The sequence below is a fragment of the Salmo trutta genome, chromosome 9 (genome assembly GCF_901001165.1).
Source record: "Salmo trutta chromosome 9, fSalTru1.1, whole genome shotgun sequence".
NCBI lineage: Eukaryota > Metazoa > Chordata > Actinopteri > Salmoniformes > Salmonidae > Salmo > Salmo trutta.
In genome coordinates, this window is record NC_042965.1 from 47,772,721 (window position 1) to 47,780,395 (window position 7,675).

A 7,675-nucleotide genomic window follows, 5' to 3' on the forward strand; every position below is an offset into this window, starting at 1 on the left:
ATTGTGGACTACAGGAAAAGGAGGACCGAGCACGCCCCCATTCTCATCGACGGGGCTGTAGTGGAGCAGGTTGAGGGCTTCAAGTTCCTTGCTGTCCACATCACCAGCAAACTGTCCAAACACACCAAGACAGTCGTGAAGACGGCACGACAAAACCTATTCCCCCTCAGGAGACTGAAAAGATTTGGGTCCTCAGATCTTCAAAAAGTTCTACAGATGCGCCATTGAGAGCATCCTGACTGGTTGCATTACTTCCGGTATGGCAACTGCAGAGGGTAGTGCATCACTGGGGCCAAGCTTCCTGCCATCCAGGACCTCTATACCAGGCAATGTCAGAGGAAAGCCCTAAAAAAATGCCAAAGACTCCAGCCACCCTAGTCAGACTGTTCTCTCTGTTACCGCACGGCAAGCGGTACCGGAGTGCCAACTCTAGGTCCAAAAGGATTCTTAACAGCTTCTACCCCCCAAGCCATAAGACTCCTGAACAGCTAATCATATGGCTACCCGGTGTCACGTCCTGACCAGTAAAGGGGTTATTTGTAATTAGAGTTTGTTCAGGACGTGGCAGGGGGTATTTGTTTTATATGGTTTTGAGTGTGTGTTTATGTAGAGGGGCGTTTGATTTATGTTTCTGGGATTTTTGGTTTAGTTCTATGTTGTATAGTTCAATAACTATTTCTAGGGTGTTTATTTCTATGTTTAGTAATTGGGATTGGGGCCTTCAATTGGAGGAAGCTGGTTATCGTTGCCTCTGATTGAAGGTCCTATATTTAGGAGTATGTTTGTTTTGGGAATTGTGGGACGTTGTTTTGCACAGCTAGGGTTAGCCTGCAAACTGTTATGTTGTCGGCCGTTTTCTTGTTTTTGTGAAGCGTTCATGGTTATTTAAAATAAACATCAAAATGAGCACTCAACCCGCTGCGCCTTGGTCTAATTCATATGACGGCCGTTACACCCGGACTATTTGCATTTTTACGCTGCTGCTACTATTATCTATGCATAGTCACTTTACCTCTACCTATACATATTACCTGAATTACCTTGACTAACCTGTGCCCCTGCACATTGACTTTGTACCAGTACCCCCCTGTATATATCCTCGAAACTGTTATTTTATGGTATACTTGAAAGAATGCAAAGACTGTGCAAAGCTGTCATCAAGGTAATGGGTGGCTACCTCGAAGAATCTAAATTCTAAAATATATTTTATTTTGGTTTCTATATGATTCTTTATGTGTTATTTCATAGTTTTGATGCCTTCACTATTATTCTAAAACGTAGAAAACGATAAGAAAAACCGTTGAATGAGTAAGTGTTCTAAAACGATTGACTGGTATTTTACGTCTATCAGCAGACACCGTTCTCCAGAGTGATTTATCAGAGCAGTTAGGGTTAAGGGCCTTTCTCAAGGGCACATCAAGAGCTTTTTCACCGAGTCGGCTCAGTTATTCAAACCAGAAACCTTTTGGTTACTGACCAAATGCTCTTAACCGCCAGGCTACCTGAACACCAGGATCATGATGTAACAGACTCTTAACCTCTAGACTACCTGAACACCAGGATCATGATGTAACAGACCCTTAACCTCTAGACTACCTGAACACCAGGATCATGATGTAACAGACCCTTAACCTCTAGACTACCTGAACACCAGGATCATGATGTAACAGACCCTTAACCTCTAGACTACCTGAACACCAGGATCATGATGTAACAGACCCTTAACCTCTAGACTACCTGAACACCAGGATCATGATGTAACAGACTCTTAACCTCTAGACTACCTGAACACCAGGATCATGATGTAACAGACTCCTAACCTCTAGACTACCTGAACACCAGGATCATGATGTAACAGACACTTAACCTCTAGACTACCTGGACACCAGGATCATGATGTAACAGACCCTTAACCTCTAGGCTACCTGAACACCAGGATCATGATGTAACAGACTCTTAACCTCTAGACTACCTGAACACCAGGATCATGATGTAACAGACCCTTAACCTCTAGACTACCTGAACACCAGGATCATGATGTAACAGACCCTTAACCTCTAGACTACCTGAACACCAGGATCATGATGTAACAGTTTACGACTCGTGTTGTTTTTTTTGTCCCAAACACTGCACACAACGCCACAAGTTAGTAACGTCTGTAACCAAAGAAAATCTGATCAAAATAAATAATGTCCTCAGTCTCAGGATCATCATTCTTTAAAGACAATTTAATCTGAATATTTATAAAGAACAAACATAAACACTGTGATCCAGCTTCTGGCCAAGCTAATAAAGCCCGATTTAGTGTTCACACCTTGAGAGTGTAGTGGAAGAATCAGAGTGTGAAGAGAGCAGAACAGAACTCTGACCTCCCTGTTTCAGCTCTGTTTGGTTGGGAACATTAGACCCTGCTGAGCCGAGAACAGGCTGTTTGGTTGGAAACATTAGACCCTGCTGAGCCGAGAACAGGCTGTTTGGTTGGGAACATTAGACTCTGCTGAGCCGAGAACAGGCTGTTTGGTTGGGAACATTAGACTCTGCTGAGCCGAGAACAGGCTGTTTGGTTGGGAACATTAGACCCTGCTGAGCCGAGAACAGGCTGTTTGGTTGGGAACATTAGACCCTGCTGAGCCGAGAACAGGCTGTTTGGTTGGGAACATTAGACCCTGCTGAGCCGAGAACAGGCTGTTTGGTTGGGAACATTAGACCCTGCTGAGCCGAGAACAGGCTGTTTGGTTGGGAACATTAGACCCTGCTGAGCCGAGAACAGGCTGTTTGGTTGGGAACATTAGACCCTGCTGAGCCGAGAACAGGCTGTTTGGTTGGGAACATTAGACTCTGCTGAGCCGAGAACAGGCTGTTTGGTTGGGAACATTAGACCCTGCTGAGCCGAGAACAGGCTGTTTGGTTGGGAACATTAGACTCTGCTGAGCCGAGAACAGGCTGTTTGGTTGGGAACATTAGACCCTGCTGAGCCGAGAACAGGCTGTTTGGTTGGGAACATTAGACCCTGCTGAGCCGAGAACAGGCTGTTTGGTTGGGAACATTAGACTCTGCTGAGCCGAGAACAGGCTGTTTGGTTGGGAACATTAGACCCTGCTGAGCCGAGAACAGGCTGTTTGGTTGGGAACATTAGACTCTGCTGAGCCGAGAACAGGCTGTTTGGTTGGGAACATTAGACTCTGCTGAGCCGAGAACAGGCTGTTTGGTTGGGAACATTAGACCCTGCTGAGCCGAGAACAGGCTGACGATCCCTCTGTTCTGATCTGTTATCAGGACCAACTCTCCTCTCTGTCTGTCTGTCTGTCTGTCTGTCTGTCTGTCTGTCTGTCTGTCTGTCTGTCTGTCTGTCTGTCTGTCTGTCTGTCTGTCTGTCTGTCTGTCTGTCTGTCTGTCTGTCTGTCTACAGGCTAAAGGATGACGGTTACCAAGCTGTTTGTGTTAGTTTAAAGGTGCACTATGTCAGATTTTCTAGGCCATTTAGATTTCCTAAGAGAACACTTAACAAATGAAGAATGCACTTAGAAAACGACCTGAAAAACCCCAGTAATTCTTTCCTTTTTTCCCCTTACCCCCCAAATACTGTACATTGTTGTTGTCTTGGATTGGAATGCTTCCATGCTTCATCCTATTCATGCCAACAGTAAATACATTTATGAAGTATTGAAGACAGAAATTACTCAAAGTCTTCCATCAACCTGAGAACTGTCTCCACCTCTTCCCTCCTACACGTCATCCTCCTCCCTCCTCACAACCTCCTCCTCCTCCTCCTCCTCCCTCCCCCTCCTCCTCATCCTCCTCCCTCCTCCTCCTCCTCCCTCCCCCTCCTCCTCCTCCTCCTCATCCTCCTCATCCTCCGCCTCCTCATCCTCCTCTTCCACCTATTTTTCCTCCTCCTCATCCTCCGCTTCCTTCTCCTCTGTTGAAGTTGGCCTGATCCTCCACGTGGCAGCAGAAGGCCCAGAAGGCCTATAGCAGCCTTATCATAATACCAGAGGATTAACAAACACATCACTGAAGTAGGTTGAAGGAGAGGGTGTGACGACACCATAACAAATGCTTAGCCCACCTCTGTGATGTCACCTTACACAAACACAGGGGTCTGGGGTAAGACTACAGTTGTATAGTAAAGTCGGTATAATCCCTTCCGTGTTCCATTTCAACATGTCCTCCCCTTCCTCCGTATCATAACAGACCAGCGCCCGGTTTCACCAGAAGCATCCTAATAAGGCTCAGTAGGATCCTATGATTATAAGAGGAACTTAGTCTTCAGATGCTTTTGGGAAACTGGGCCCTGGCCCTCTAAGAGAGTGGAGAACAGAAAGAAGCATGATCTGCATCCATGTGCCTGTCATAAATTCCCAATAAGGAATTTGTTTCTATTTTACAATAATCTGTGATAGTGGGTTGGCATTCAAAATGGCACCAGCAGACAGGTTCAGGGAAGGGCTTCATCCCAAATGGCACACTATTCCCTAACTACAGACACATCAGCTATATGACCTGGTTCACACATCACCTCTAACACAACGTCTCCCTGAAAGGGACATGAAGAGATGGGGGTGGCAAGGAGAGATAGAGGAGACAGGGAGAGATGGAGGAGAGAGGGAGAGATGGAGGAGACAGGGAGAGATGGAGGAGACAGGGAGAGATGGAGGAGACCGGGAGAGATGGAGGAGACAGGGAGAGGAGACAAGGAGAGATAGAGGAGACCGGGAGAGATGGAGGAGACCGGGAGAGGAGACAAGGAGAGATAGAGGAGACCGGGAGAGATGGAGGAGACAGGGAGAGATAGAGGAGACAGGGAGAGATGGAGGAGACAGGGAGAGATGGAGGAGACAGGGAGAGATGGAGGAGAGAGGAGAGAGAAGGAGAGAAATAGAGAGAAGGAGAGAAAGAGAGAGAGAGAGAGAGAGAGAGAGAGGAGAGAGAGAGAGAGAGAGAGAGACAGAGTGAGAGAGAGAGAAGGAGACAGAGAAGGAGAGACAGAGAAGGAGAGAGAGAGAAAGGGAGAGAGGGAGAGAGAGAGAGGGAGAGAAAGAAGGAGAGAGAGAGTGTAATGTATAGACGTGTATACCACTCTTTTGTACTGACTACATTTCGATGTGGTTGTCATTGTAGAAAGTGGAGGACTGTGAAAGGTCTCTACTGAGGGGTGTAGGAGGGTGTATGTGGCTACAGGAGGGTGTATGGGGCTGAAGGGTGGTGTAGGAGGGTGTATGGGGCTGTAGGAGGGTGTATGGGGCTGAAGGAGGGTGTAGGAGGGTGTATGGGGCTGAAGGGTGGTGTAGGAGGGTGTATGGGGCTGTAGGAGGGTGTATGGGGCTGAAGGAGGGTGTAGGAGGGTGTATGGGGCTGAAGGGTGGTGTAGGAGGGTGTATGGGGCTGTAGGAGGGTGTATGGGGCTGAAGGGTGGGGTAGGAGGGTGTATGGGGCTGTAGGAGGGTGTATGGGGCTGAAGGGTGGTGTAGGAGGGTGTATGGGGCTGTAGGAGGGTGTATGGGGCTGAAGGGTGGGGTAGGAGGGTGTATGGGGCTGTAGGGTGGTGTAGGAGGGTGAAAGCCTTGCCCTGGAGGGAAAGCCCTGCCCTCAATTTTTATGCAATGGTCTGCCTACCCATGTGAGAGACGCAGACTCGGTCTCAACCTTTAAGTCTTCATTGAAGACTCATCTTTTCAGTAGGTCCTATGACTGAATGTAGTCTGGCCCAGGAGTGTGAAGATGAACGGAAAGGCACTGAAGCAATGAACTGCCCTTGCTGTCTCTGCCTGGCCGGTTCCCCTCTCTCCACTGGAATTCTCTGCCTCTACCCCTATTACAGGGGCTGAGTCACTGGCTTACTGGTGCTCTTCCATGCCGTTCCTAGGAGGGGTGCGTCACTTGAGTGGGTTGAGTCACTGACGTGGTCTTCCTGTCTGGGTTGGCGCCCCCCCTTGGGTTGGGCCATGGCAGAGATCTTTGTGGGCTATACTCGGCCTTGTCTCAGGATGGTAAGTTGGTGGTTGAAGATATCTCTCTAGTGGTGTGGGGGCTGTGCTTTGGCAAAGTGGGTGGGGTTATATCCTGCTTGTTTGACCCTGTCCGGGGGTATCATCAGATTGGGCCACAGTGTCTCCTGACCCCTCCTGTCTCAGCCTCCAGTATTTATGCTGCTGTAGTTTGTGTCGGGGGGCTAGGGTCAGTCTGTTATATCTGGAGTATTTCTCCTGTCTTATCCGGTGTCCTGTGTGAATTTAAGTATGCTCTCTCTAATTCTTTCTTTCTTTCTCTCGGAGGACCTGAGCCCTAGGACCATGCCTCAGGACTACCTGGCATGATGACTCCTTGTTGTCCCCAGTCCACCTGGCCGTGCTGCTGCTCCGGTTTCAACTGTTCTGCCTGCGGCTATGGAACCCTGACTTGTTCACTGTGATTATTATTATTTGACCCTGCTGGTCATTTATGAACATTTGAACATCTTGGCCATGTTCTGTTATAATCTCCACCCGGCACAGCCAGAAGAGGACTGGCCACCCCTCATAGCCTGGTTCCTCTCTAGGTTTCTTCCTAGGTTCCTGCATTTTTAGGGAGTTTTTCCTAGCCACCGTGCTTCTACACCTGCATTGCTTGCTGTTTGGGGGTTTTAGGCTGGGTTTCTGTACAGCACTTTGATATATCAGCTGATGTAAGAAGGGCTCTATAAATACATTTGATTTGATTTTGATTTAGGGTGGTGTAGGAGGGTGTAGGAGGGTTTAGGAGGGTGTATGGGCTGTAGGAGGGTGTAGGAGGGTGTATGGGCTGTAGGAGGGTGTAGGAGGGTGTAAGGGCTGTAGGAGGGTTTAGGAGGGTGTAGGGTGGTGTAGAAGGGTGTAGTAGTGTGTAGGGTACAGTGGTTGGGGATGTAGGAGGGTTTAGGAGGGTGTAGGAGGGTGTATGGGGCTGTAGGGGGGTGTATGGGGCTGTAGGGGGGTGTAGGAGGGTGTATGTGGCTGTAGGAGGGTGTAGGAGGGTGTAGGGTGGTGTAGGAGGGTGTAGGGTGGTGTAGGAGGGTCCTATGTGGCTCAGTTGGTAGAGCATGGTGTTTGCAACGCCAGGGTTGTGGGTTCAATTCCCACGGGGGACCAGTACGGAGAAAAAATGAAATGTATGCATTCACTACCGTAAGTTGTTCTGGAAAAGAGCATCTGCTAAATGACTAAAATGTAAATGTATGAGGGTGTAGGGTACAGTGGTTAGGGCTGTAGAAGGCTATAGGGTACACCACCCATGCCTAAAGCACACAAACTCTAAAGAGAGCAAAATTTAGCATTTTGGGTTTTACCACAACGAATGTGTACGCAAAGAGACACACAAAAACACAAACACAAACATACACAGGTTGCTGATCGAGGATGAGGTCACTTGTCCATAAAATTCTATTCATTATGATGTAAAAGGTCAAAGGGATCCTAGATCAGCACTCCTACTCTGGCTGCTTTGTGATTACAGGTCCTACTCTGGCTGCTTTGTGATTACAGGTCCTGGTCTGGTCTGCTTTGTGATTACAGGTCCTGGTCTGGTCTGCTTTGTGATTACAGGTCCTGGTCTGGTCTGCTTTGTGATTACAGGTCCTGGTCTGGTCTGCTTTGTGATTACAGGTCCTGGTCTGGTCTGCTTTGTGATTACAGGTCCTGGTCTGTCTGCTTTGTGATTA

General features: G+C 48.2%; 1 pseudogene; it reads right to left on the reverse strand.

Moving 5' to 3' along the window:
* The window catches only part of LOC115199690 (adhesive plaque matrix protein-like), a 56,966-nt pseudogene extending 49,907 nt beyond the window's left edge, over positions 1–7,059 (reverse strand).
* Positions 7,060–7,675: the final 616 nt, after the last annotated feature.